The sequence below is a fragment of the Halictus rubicundus genome, chromosome 3 (assembly GCF_050948215.1).
Source record: "Halictus rubicundus isolate RS-2024b chromosome 3, iyHalRubi1_principal, whole genome shotgun sequence".
Classification (NCBI taxonomy): Eukaryota; Metazoa; Arthropoda; class Insecta; order Hymenoptera; family Halictidae; genus Halictus; species Halictus rubicundus.
The window spans coordinates 15668893-15682526 of record NC_135151.1 but is presented as its reverse complement, the minus strand read 5'-3'; the positions used below and the strand labels follow the sequence as shown (position 1 = coordinate 15682526).

The window sequence follows — 13634 nt, the reverse complement described above, 5'->3', positions numbered from 1 at the left end:
TTTGGAGTTGGCCATGCCACATTCAGAATAGCCTATCTTTTATACTGATTGTGCGGTCAAATTGACCCGCCGCGGTAGGTAGGACAAGATACATATATTTCTTGAAAAAAAAAAATAAAAATAAAACGAGAAATAAATACTGAAAAATACGCTGTATACATACTTTAAGTAAAGTCGTAAAGATAAACAGCGATGTGTTCATGTTGTATGTGCGAAATTGTACGCAGAAGTTTGGAAAGGTCAACTTGACCTGCCGTGATACGGTGATGACAATAATTCTAATTGCAATTCGATCGGCAACGGTGTTACCAGCGCGCCGGTTGAAGCAACGAGGGTCCTTACACACGTGGGTCCGGTTCTCGGAAAGTTGTTGTTTCTTTTTTCTCGAGGCGACAGGCATACCGTGTGCACGGAGAATCGAAAGGGGCGATGTTGATTCGCGAAATGCGTGCAAAGGGGCGAGGTTCGGCCCGCGTGGTTATTAAACGAGCCGAGCGCGCGATACCCCGCTATATTTAGATGCAACGTGTTTAGGTGCAGCACGAGACGCGCGAAACCGTATTTTCGTGGGTAACGAGTCGAGCAGCGAGAGAACGCGATCGCCGATGTTTGAATCGCCACGCGTCGCGCGTCACGTGTCATCCCGCGAGTAGATGGTTCCCGTACCAGAACAAAATCCGATCGTTCGTTGCGCAACCAGATCTCCGGGGAGATAAGACGTCGCGGCCGATAACAGAATTTTATGAACACGACGACGGAACGAGCCCAGAATACTCAACGACGCGGTGTTTCTACTTTTAACTCGATGCACGCGGCGTTCCTCCCTTTTCGTTTTCTCGCTCGATATTTCTTCTCTGTTTTCCACGGTCCCGTTTCCAATTAGAATTCTGTCGGAACGGTTCAGCCGAAGAGCATCGATATTTTGGAAACGAGCGAGTCGAAAAGTCTGAGACTCCGCAAGCTTGGGCGCGTACACTTTCGAGGCCAAGAGAAATTGAACGGAACAAAGCTGGTACATACATTGTTTCGAGGAAAGACCGGTTCCAAAGTCCGAGCAAAGGTTCTTGGAGAGTATGCGCCCCGGGGAGCCGAGCAGGATCTGCCGGTAGAAGTGCCGAGAGGTCAGAAAAATCCGCGAAATTGCAGGAGCATCCAGGTCCGGCGAGATGTCGGCCGATTTTCGCCGTCTCTCTGGTAGTCGCGGATTCGCGTGCCGCACGCCACACCACGACCATTCAGCGTGTCCACGGCATCGCAAGATGAAACAACGAAGATAACGCTCGGCCGGACTAACGCGCGATACGGAAAAACTGACGCGCAAAAGCAACGAGCCAGAGGGTTTCTCCCGGAGCAGACCTTCCTCCCTGAAAACGTCCCGCTTGTCCCGCTTATCCCCGCTCGCCCCTCTCGCCATTCTTGCTCGCGAACGGGCGGCTAACCCATTTTTCATGGTACACACTCCGAAAACCGCTTCGCATGGGACAGCGACACGACATCGCATTCGTTTCGAACAGCCTTTAATCTTTCTGGAACGCCGCCGCGAGACCCGGTTTTCGTTTGCAGGCGCTCCACACGGTCAGAAAATGTGATTTTTTGCGGACAAGTAATTTGTTCCGGCTTTGGTCGAAAAATTCCGATACGAACGATACTCGGCGAAATTATCGAGCTTAGTTGACATTATTTTTTGATTATTTCCACTATTTCTCTATTTATGTCGCCAATACTTGGCTGATAAAAGTCGCAGAGCTATCCCCACTACCGCGGGGTATAGCTCGTGAGGGACCTCGAAGATCGAGAGGCTTCGGACGCCGAGGAGTGTAAACATAATACGGGGCGGGTACGACGTTCACGTGGACGAAAGAATAATAGTAGGGGAAGGTAGCCTAATTCGGACCAATTTTATATGTTTCAGTATATAGAGATACATAAGAAGTGTCAATAAAAAGTAGGTAGTAGAAAAGAAACTCACTAAGCGTACCTTCAAAATAATACCATCTATTAAATTTTAAAAAACATTTATAACCGTGAAAAATGAATTAAAAAAAATCGTGTCATCGGTCCAAATAAGGAAACCGGTTTCCTAAATTGAACCGTTCGTTTCCTAAATTGGAACATAAGCTTTCTTAACGACAATTGGAACAAAAGAACCTTTTAATTTTAGAACTAATCTAGGTAACTAAAAGTTCACCACTTGTTAGACTTCCTACCTGGTGCTTTCCTTTACGAGCAACTACTTTTGGGAGACTCTTTTGCACAGTGGTAAACCCAGATTCGTCCACGTTAAATGTAGTGCCGGCTGTGAATTTATGCTCATCAACAATCCATTCTAAGAGACCGGAAAAGTGATTGACATTCTCTTTACTAAAGCCTCTAGCTCTCGTCATTGATGTTCCTTCGGGTTTCCGGAGCGAAAGATGGGGATTTCGTTTCAAAAATGCATAAAACCATCTTTTACCAGCAATTATCTCTATTGAAACTATGTGCTAAGTCGTAGTTTTCTGCAACATCAAAAGCCAGTTTTCTGACTTCCTTAATTGTTAAACCGAAAAAGCATTCTTCAAGGTGAAGAATGTGCTCAGAAATAATTCTTTCCATATCTGTAGAAAATATCGGCAGTCTATCCAATGCTTTAACTTTATTGTGAACGGAGTTCTTTTCATCAGCGTGTCTCTTGATAGTTGCCTTAGGAACTCCATACATACGACTGCATTCAAATCATTTTCAGTCCATAGTCCATAGTGTCCTCTTTTTGACATTGTAACCCTGAAAATATTTCTTCAATTTTAATTTGCTTATAAAAGAAATGTCATTGCCTAAATTGGACTGGTCCAACTTGGGCAACTTGAATATTTAATGTTTGATATTATACAGAAACCTAAATCTAACATAACCTCTCAAAATTGTAACTGCAAATTATAGATAAATAAGTAAGCTTTGTGATGATATAACAAGACTTGTAATTACTTACGTTTAGATGAATTAACGGCTTTCACTCTTACGTCGAAATAACTAATTTTCTACTTAGTCAAACAAATAACTCTTCTCTCAATGTAATCACGAGGCGTTTGTTCGCAAACACGATTGCATTAACCTCGTCTATGCCTATCCAATATCGCACAGACTCAGCAATCTTTGGATATTATATTGGTCCAAATTAGGCTACCTTCCCCTATCTCCTGGACGATATATGTCGCTGGCAAGACCCGCGGTGCTGACATATATCGAGAAGACACTGTACCGTTTTAGATGTTCGTGTCGATGACTTGTCTCGGGAAATCCGCGTCGAGTAGCAATAAAATCGTCGGTTCGAATCTCGAGGAGATTCTCGAGGGCAAATAAAACCGAGCGCATCGCGAACGACAACGTTCGATCTCGCGCGACAAACTCGACGAGAATGGTTCCTCAAGGATCTTCTGCATCTAATCTCTAACTCGAGAATCCTCCGAGCGACGTTCCCTCGCGTATAGATCGCGAAACCAATTCTGAGATTGCCGGTGAAAGATGGGTGCCGGGCGCCGTTTAGAAAAAGGTAAACGCGCACCGAGCTGAAATTCTGGTAGATCCGGCCTAACCGGTAGCCACGTTTAACCTCGGACTACTCCCGGCACTTTCTTCTGCTCGTTTATCCGAGATTAGACGATCGCGGCCGGTAATGAGCTTTCGAGGCTCCGGGACTAAACGCATTATTCGAGGCTCCGTCGCCTTTGCCTTCGCGTACCATCGCTTTCTTCGCTGGTTTCGACCCGACCCGACCCGACCCGATACGAGTCTACGCGATCCGCTCACCCTTCCACTTTGGCCCGTCGCACTCTTGAAATTTCTCGCGTACTCTTCCTACCACCCTAGTGTGCTCGAATCGTCGCGCGTCGCGTCGCAAATTTTCAGGGAAATTCGTTTGAAAGCTAGCCCTTGGATTTCCCTTGTTGGTGCCGCGTGTTCCTGCAGGCTATTTCAGATTCTCCCCGGCGCGTTGGTCGCCAAATCGTCGATCCACGATCGGAGACGACGTTCGACGCGCGCAACCTCTCGATCAATCGCAACGCGAGCGTACGGAAAGAGTCGAGTTTCTCGATTGGAAATGCGATACGGAAACGGGCAGTTTATTTGTCCCTCGTTTTGGACCTTCGTCGACGAGGAATTCCCGGCTCGCGAATCGGATCATCGGCACCGGGGAAAAATGCGGGAGCTTAATGGAAATTAAGATAACCGCGTCGCTGATCCCGCGTCGATGCATCAGCTGTTACGTGGCAACAGGTGGCCCTTTGTCGGATTGAACAAAAGAGGGGGGCGGTGGAAATTTTTAACGAGTTTCCGCGCTGGGCCCGCAACGGGAGCCGAGAAATTTAGGAGCTTTTATTCTCCGTGCAACTCTCGCAATTATCCCCCGGTGCAGTTTCGATTCGTCGCTGCGATCTTCTCGCTCGATGACCGACTTTCTATCGCTCGGAAATAAAGTGCTCGACGAGCGCCACTACGATCCAACGATCCAACGATGATAAATAAACGAATTTCGTTGGTAAAATGTATATTCAAAGCCGTTCAGCGCTGTTTTCACCGATCACAGTTTTAATACTAGAACTACCGAACCAGTCAAAATGACTGGTTCCTAATTTTTTCTTTCACAATTACTGAAATTATGTGCGAAATTATGAAATTATATATATATATATATAAACACCTTAATGTTGCACCTCGTTGGATTCGTCTCAGTAGTCGCTATCAGAAAACAGGTACCAAAACATACCATTCTATATAAAAAAACAAAGATGACCTTCACATCTCTGAAGCGACTCCACCTAGGAAAAACAGATTAACACCATATGACAGCCCCTTTTTGTCCCATGCATCTGTTGTTCCGCAAACTTTTCTACTACTATCATACTTTCAGAGTTATTGTAGGTGGCAATAGTTAATGCCTCACCCTGTATACGCTCAGTTTTCCTGGTCACTATCACCGGAGCCGTGTGCATACGCTCAGCTGTGTTGGTCACTATCATTATTCGTTACCTAAAAAATAGAAATGGAGACTGTTGTTGGGGATGAAAGCAGTTATTCTGATTTTTTCTTATAATGCTGAAGTATGAAGTTCTTTTACTTGCAGTCATTTTTGTACTTAAATATAATAAAAAAAAGTTTGGTGATAAAGGCTTTCGATTCATATTTCCTTATGATGCAAATGGGTTAAACGAAAACGCAAACAATGGTTATGACCAAAGGTGGCTCTTCGCCGGCTACAACGACCGTCTAGTTGAAAATCGCACCGCGGACCGGAAACTCGAGCGTTCAGGGAATTCTCGATCGAGCGGAGGGGTATCGGTATCTTTGGCGCTCGCGTTTTATGCGGACAACGTGCGTCGACTGCCGGCAGACCATCCCACGGAAATCCATCTATTCGCGTGCTCGGTCACGAGGGAATTCGCGCGCGATACGAACGCAAAGCGCTCGACGCGCGAAGCGCCTGCAAGAATGCTGCCGAACGAGTTCGAGTTCGAATTCTCGTCGAAACTGTCGCTCGATTGTTTCCTACACCCTCGTGCCGTGTGTCTATCGCGATCAGAGTATAGTTTCTCAACCTTTCCGACTCGTAGCGTCTAGTCTCGATCGACAAATTTCCTTCTGCTCGGCACTCCCTTCGGATACGATGGTTTCATCGTGAAAATTTTCCGGATGTAGTCGCGTACGCAATGTTTGAAACGTTCGTAGGAAATACAGTGAAATCTCGTTGTATGCCAGTGCCAACCTTGCGTTTCCAAGTCAGAGGAAAACCTCACACCATCGCGGAGAGTGCCGAAGCTCGAGAGCCGTCGCGGCCACAACATTGTCGGCTATATCGGTGTGAGACCGGAAGACCACTACTAATCCAATTACAAAACTTCTTTATTTTTTTATGAAACTTTTACCAACATATTCGTGGCATTTTTCTGATTAAAATGAAACCAAATACGACATTATTCCGATGATATTTACGTGTGTAATGAACGATGGAAGTCTTCCCATAACAATTACATATCCGGAGACGGATATCCTTCCGTTTGAACGTCAGTCGCGTTTGTATGTCATAGGTTTCTTATGACTTTCACGCGGGATGACCCTTAGGTTTCCAACGTGCCCTGTGTATTTCAAACGGGACGCTCGGCGTGAACCACCGATTTCGTATGAGTGTCAGTAAAAAGAACGGCGGGACTGACGTACAACGAGATTTCACTGTAAACGGAAACTAACCCTTCACGGTCGTAAGTCACCTCTCACGTGACAACAGTACTTTGTCGCTAGATAAGGGCTAAAATCCGATTGAGTTGTAGAAATTTAGTGGGTTTTATGGAGGGAATCGAATTCCACGTATTCTTGGTATCTCGGCAGGATGTAGTAGTCTTTATTATTATTATTTCTTTTATACAATACAAACTCCACGTGACGCGAGTTCGAGAAGTTCCCGGAACGCGGAAAGTATCCTTATCGGTTAACGCTGCGTTCGCGTATTAGTCAATCAGGTACTTTCCCGGCGACTCGTTGCGTCCCCCTATTGTTTGCGTCCTTGACGCGCTTTTCCCAGAACGCGGGAGCGATCGCGGAAATTTGGCAATGCCGCGGAATTTCCTACAAGGCCACGGGATGCTGACGTGCTGGCTGTCGCCTACCTGCCCTGCTTCGCGGTCCCTTCGGAAACTCGAGGTTTATGGTACCCGCACAAGCTGTTGAGTTCGAAAGTGAAAAAGTGTAATGGCCAATACGTGCCATAACAAAAACGTCCGCTAAGACGAGAGACGGCTTTCTCGAAAACAGCTGTGCGACAACGCGTTCCGTATAAACTCGCTCGACCATTTGCACGCCAAATGTTGCTATTAGGATGTCCCATAAGTTCGTGCCGTTTACTCTTGTACGATTTACATTCTAAAAAGAAAATATGTAATCACCCTTTCGTTCCGCAACCTCTTCTGATCTTTTTGGCAAAGACATCATACCGTCACTATAAAATTTCTGCGGTTTTTCATTAAAATACTTTTCAGTGGTGAATAATATAAACATATCCACGGCACGAACTTATGCGACGACCTAATAATTGCACGTGCCGGTGACCGCTACAGAGTCTTTCCCCGTGACCTCTGCTGACCCCTTCGTCACGACGATTCGGCGATATCTCGGAGTTTTCGGATATTTTTGGCAGGCGATATCTCGTTCGATGCGTGAAATCTTTTGCTTACGCGATGGGAGATTCCGCGAGTCGGTTATCAAATTGTTCTTCGAGCGGAGTCGACTCGCAAAATCGACTCTGTGCCGTTCTCCCGCGATAAGGATTTTATTAGCCTATGCTAGAAGGAGTTTGATCGCGACCGTAAATACGTTGGACGACGCACAGGGACAAAAATAATAATAAATTTAATATAAATAATAAATAATAATATTAAACATATTAGGTCGTCCCATAAGTTCGTGCCGTGGATATGTTTATATTGTTCACCATTGAAAAGTATTTTAATGAAAAACCGCAGAAATTTTATAGTGACGGTATGATGTCTTTGCCAAAAAGGTCAGAAGAGGTTGTAAAATGAAAGGGTGATTACATATTTTATTTTTAGAATTTAAATGGTACAAGAGTAAACGGTACGAACTTATGGGACGACCTCATACCTTTTAACCTTCGTAAATAGTTGTATCCTCCTTGTCTAGTAAATAATAATTGGTGCAAATTACAGAGAAAATACTAGAAGTTGTTTACAACTTTTTTATGGCCTATATTGGGAATTTAAACAGTACGTTTTATAGATCTGTGTCAACGATACATATTCTGTCTAAATAATTTATGGATTATTGTAATATTTTAGACCAATATTTTCAGTTTTTCAAAAAATTTCGAACGTGTTCAGTTCGGTGGAGGAAAAAAGTAATCTTGAAAATTTTAGTACTGTATTGTTCCAATTATTTTAGTTATAAATAAGAGAAAGGAAACTTACAAGTTTTACGTATTAGACATTAATAAATCATACTACCAAACAATTTTCATTCCTGTTCCATTTTTCGAGGAAATCGCCCACTGTGCGAAGGTTTCTGTTGGTCGGAACTCGGCAACCCTCGTCCGCGTCGATCAGATCCGATCGAGAGCCGAACGCACGTTAATCGACTAGGAAAAATTTCAAACGAAGCGGTTACCATGCAAATGGCAAGGCAATTCTTTTTTCCCTCCTTTTTTCTCCTGCTCCTTCTCCGTCTCTCGACGCGGCCGAATGAATTCCGCCGATGGGGGAGGTTCGCACCGGCGGAATTTATTTCTTACCCCGAAGTGGAATAATTTAAACGCATCGTCGATGGTATCGAGAACGAGAATTGAACGTACAGACGGCCGACGAGCCACGAGCAAAACGAGTCGGAGACCCTGCGAACTATGACTCGGCGCACAGTGCGCCGTTTGATCGGACGTTTCCTGGAAAGCCGCGCGACCGACCCAACCAAAACCCGATTCCGCTTGCGTTAACCTTCGTGCCCGGGAACAAATGCGACATATATTTCATACTTACGCTTGATACCGCTAGGCGATCAAAATTCCTTTAACACTATTCCTACCGTGACCGGTCAAATGACCGTTTTTAAAATTTCGATTAGAATTTCCTATATACAACGTAATTGAATCGCCTTCAAACTTCACGACTTTTCCTAAAATATGCGTATAATACATTTTTCAATATTTACTTCTTTTTTTATTGTTTATTTTCTGAGAAAAATTTGTAGTCCGTCTTACCTACCACGACCGATCATTTGACCGGTAGAACGATTTATATCTTTTTGTAATAGTATTCTTTCAAAGACTCGATTCCGAAACTATAAAGTCGTTACGAACGAAAGGTAATGCAGTTGTGGCATGATTTTAGCCGAAAAGTGCCTTCCAGGGACTGCTTTACGGCCCTTCAAAGTGTTTACAGTTCTCGCTCGCCTATCGGCCTCGCGGTGTTTATTTGCCTGATTGGTATCCGAAGCGGTCCAGAACCTCGGATTTTCTTACACCGTCTTATCTACTATGACTGTAAAATAAATAAAATCATAGCCGAAGGAGATGCCTAGACGTCTTCTCACGAATTCAAATCGGTAAAGTCTTGTGGCCTGAACAGAGAGCATCAAAACGTGAAAGTTACAAGGAGCATATTTGGCAGTCTTCTACTATTTTGTATTTTTATTCTATTATTATTATACTTTTACTTTATATTGTGTTACGTGTTATAAGTGTCATTTTCAAAAAAGTGAACAAACCAACAATACTTCGTAGTAAGTTTCACATTTTATCTTTTGTTTATTTTTTTTTATCCATCTTGATTTACATTTTAAAAATTTAGTTTTTATTTTATCCCGTGAATATTCATTCCCAAAATGTCAAGACGTTCGAAATATTTGATATTGAAAATGACAATGCGGAAAATTATGATTTATTTGAGAACGACTCGAACACCGGTGAGGACGAAGAGAATGTTTCGAACGTACGTAGAGGACGAAAGAGAAGGAGATTTTTAGTTACTTCCGATAGTGAGAATGAGGAAGAGGTAATCGAAACTGCTGCAGACGGAACTGTTTGGCAAGAAGTAAAAGAAATATTCATATTATTTTTAGGGGAACATCAGGCCCAGCAGGGTATAGTAAACGAAATATTATGCGGTGAAAACGAATAAAGTATACATTATATACTCCTAAATAAAAGAAACTATATTTTTATACTGTCAAATTGGCTATTATCTTCATTCTATATTAAAAAATATAAGTTGTGCTAAAGACCGGTCATTTGACAACGTCCGTTCAACGAATTTGCGGCGACTCGGACGAGAAATAGAAGTAATACTCTTCGGGACAAAATGATAGCACATCACATATTTTTTCTCGTTCGATACCATAAACTGAAGAAAATGAATATTTTATTATGTGAACATTTTCGGACATGTCCATATGTATAATGTACTGAGTATCACCCACAACGTATACGTCAACAGAATTCTAGGAACGAAAACGTAAATATTGTGGTCCGCAAACGGAACAAAATGATAGCACGAGCTGCAGATTTTCAATTCTCATTTGTGTATAAGATCCTGAAGTCGATACATGCATTGTACAACCTAATTGATAAAGTGTGTACGTCGTTTATTTGTGCTTATTTGATGAAAAGAACATGGTACAGTGTTAGAATGTTGACGTATTAAACTATTAACTTTCTTCAGTTTATGATATCAAACGAGAAAAAATATGTGATGTGTTATCTTTCTGTCCCGGAGTGTAGAAGAGAAAAATAGTGCTCGTCGGGTCGACAAACTCGAATAGACTCGAATAGAGTAATCCGTTTCTAAAATTATTGGCTTTCGATCGAGACAGATCGTTCGCTTCGAACTCCCCCCCCCCCCCCCCTCAAACTCGGACGCTTTTTAGTTTATTTCTCGAGAAATACGTTTAGGAATAGAAATAAATTTCGCGTTAGGCCTCTCCCGGAAAAAAGGAAGGATGATTCGCGTGCTGGGTCGCGTTCAACAGGAACAATGAACAAAGCAGCCTCTGTACAGGCAGGCCAGATTCGGCGGAATCGTGTAATCGATAGATAACTCGCGGGGTCTGGCTCGTGGTTCGGTCCGGCTCTAGTTTCGTCGAGAAAGACGTGTTCACCGGAGAATAATTGCCACTCGTCACGAACTAACTGCGAGAGAGGGAGCCTGCCTCCGATTAATCTTACGCGAAACGTCGGATGCGTTCGCGCCCCTTCGTTCGTCCTTCGGATTTCTTTATCTAGGATAGGTCGGAGGATTCGGTGGAAGTTTAGGATCGCTGCGTCGAGATTTCTGTGATAGCCGTTCTCGTTGAAACTTTGCCGTTGTATCGTAGACAATGGGACTACCGATATAAATCGACATTGCGTATCGAGACGCAAAAGTTCCGACAACGTTACCGGTCGGATCGGAACTCTGGCTCGCAGTTCGCTGCACCGTTTCCGGTCGGTGCGATAAGGATTAATAATGCTACAGCAATGAAATCGCATTAAACTTTGCCGCTCGCGTTTCGCCGCGCCGGCGATAAAGTTTCGTGTCCAAGATGAAAGACGATCGTTCCAACAGATTTAATTTTCGTGATAAGTGATTCTGCGGCTTCGCCCGAGTCGATGTTAAAGCATGTTCATCGTCGGTTCGTTCGTCTCGCGCGCCTCTTCGAGAGGCAGGTACAGTGTTTTCTCTATTGTGGATGATAAACGTCGCGGAATTATCCCCACTACCGTATACCCCGTGAAACTCGAGAGGCCTCGGAGGCTAGGGTATGTCTCCTGGAGGATACATGACGCTGGCAAGACCCATGTTGTTGAGATATATCGAGAATTCATTGTAGATTCGGCTACGAGAGCGCGGAACCTCGACGAAAGTTTTCGATCGGGCTCCGAGGGCTGCTCCGAGCCCGATGAAAGATTCATCGAGTCTTAGCCGACACGAGAGGAACCTCGAGACCGTCGTGGATCGTCGTTGCTTTATTTCTTCATTTCTCGATCGGAATTTCTGAAAGCGCGGAGCCCGGCTCGCGCACCTAGGCATCTCCGGACGATATTTGCTCGCGCTGCGATATCGACCGCGGGCCGCCGTTGTTGCCGGACTTTTTAGCCGAGGATCGCCAGCCTCGGTTCTCGTTCGGAACGTCGACGGACGATTACTTGGTCCCGACGACATGTCCACGGTAAACGTTTTTCTCTTTCCGAAGGAGAAAATGTTTTACGACCGGCAACGAAGTCGGGCTCCGAGCGAGTCGAGTTGCCGGGTGATGATTTCCAGAGGGTTGCGAGGAAGAAACGAGGGGCGCTGTTATGCTTCTCGCATAAAAGCGGGTGGCCGCGGGAGGATCGATCTCGTTCGAACGGTATCGAGACCGCGAGTCCGATCAACGTCTCTCCCGATCGATCGACGGAACAAAGTGCATGCTTCCGGTGTTGCCTTCCGTTGCGTTCTTCGACTCTCGTCGCACGGAGCTACGATTCCACGGTGGATAGATGGACGCACGGTCGATTAGGCCGATTAAACGAACCCTGATTTCATCGATACGCCAACTTTCCGAGCTTGGGTAAATGGTGCCCATTATCGATTAATGTTGCTGGCGAGTACAGCAGGCGAGTTATCGCCCGTGTATCGGTTCGCGATAAGAAAGTTTCACGAGATGGAAATTTGGTCGAAATTCTTTGTCGGAAATGGTTCGAAGTTTAGCCGAACTTTCCGATGTCGGTGTGTCCAACAGCTCGAGAGGTAAAAAACGGTTGTACAACACTTATAATTACGGGAACGGTGCTTCGATCGAAAAACAATCGTATTTAGGAATTGCTCGTTGTGTTCGTTTTGCTTCATCTTCGGTTAGCGTCGAATTCTCGACCGATGAGGCTTCGGCCTTCCCCGTTCAAATAGTTTCCGTCAAAGCAATTAGGAGAGTCCTCGAATAAATCGGGGCCTTTGGAGGTTCGTGTCGCAATTTCTGGTCGGTGGGGCGAGTGAAAATGGATCTCGCGGCAGAGGGCGAGAGAGAGAGAAAGAGAGAGTGAGAAAGTATCCATCGGTCAGGAGGCAAGCCGAGGCGAGACCGTTGCCTCTCGCGTCGGTGTGGTCGCGACTCTTCCTATCGGAAGCCAACAATCGGAGAGAACCGCGTTTCCCCGCGTTTAATCCTCTTTACTTCCGGCCGGCCGATGTTATCGGCGCGCGTACGTTATCGCTCTAATTGGCCGTCAGTTCAGCCGGAAAGGAATTTCGAAGCTCGAAGCCCGAACCTCGCGCCACCCCGTACCGATCCGATCCGATCCCATCCGATCCGTGAAAGTAATCCTTTGCTCGCATCGAGGCTGGATACGATCGCGATCTGCTCGATTTTTACGAGCTACCGAGGGATCGAGCCATCGTCCGTTTCATGTTTCACGGTTTATAGCGCAGCCTTCTCTTCGAGGCTTTTGGTTGCGGTGAAATTCGAATGCGTGAACAAATTTGCGGTAGACCTCTATCCTTCGTCATCGAACCGGAGAGAGGGAGAGAGGGAGAGAGAGAGAGAGAGAGAGAGAGAGAGAGAGAGAGAGAGATAGGTTGATCGCAAAAGCATAGAGAACGCAGTGGGCGTTCGTAAACGCGCGTAGGCGTGCACCGTTCGAAGGAGAGAGTGCAAACGATTCGTAATCGCTGGTTGCTTTGCATTGCAGATGGTAGCGGTGCAGCGTAAGCTGGCGTTCGGTTGGTAGTGGTCGGCTTGTCCCGGTTCGCGGAGACCACCCGGCGAGAGAAGCGGACGTGAGCGGCGGCGAAGAAGAGGAGGAAGAAGAAGGAGGAGAAGGAGAAGAAGAAGCAGCAGCAGCGCTGAGAAAAGCGCGAGGCGCAGAGGAGGAGGGGAGAAGTCGCCGCGGTCAGCCTGGAGGAGAGAAAAGGAACGGCGACCGTCGGTGATCGAGCGGAAGAGAAACGGCGGAGGAAACAACCGAGGATTCGGCCGGGAAGAAGGGGAAGGGAACGGGTGCGGAATCGAAAGGTTAGAGGGGAGAAGGAGGAAGCGGAAAGGAAGAAGAGACCGGCAAGACCGAGACTCGGGCGAGGACGAGGTCGAGCAAGGGGCCGAGGAAGAGGAAGAAGGAAAGGCAAAGAGGAAAGAGAAAAGAGAAAGGAACG

At 45.6% G+C, this 13634-nt stretch overlaps 1 long non-coding RNA gene across 1 annotated transcript in view; it reads left to right on the top strand.

Annotated features, from left to right (window-relative positions):
* The window catches only part of LOC143352769 (uncharacterized), a 54125-nt gene extending 40755 nt beyond the window's left edge, over positions 1-13370 (top strand). Inside the window, exon 3 of the long non-coding RNA XR_013081999.1 lies at positions 13175-13370. This is a non-coding gene — a long non-coding RNA (uncharacterized LOC143352769). The remainder of the gene's footprint in view (positions 1-13174) is intronic.
* The last annotated feature ends 264 nt before the right edge of the window (positions 13371-13634 follow it).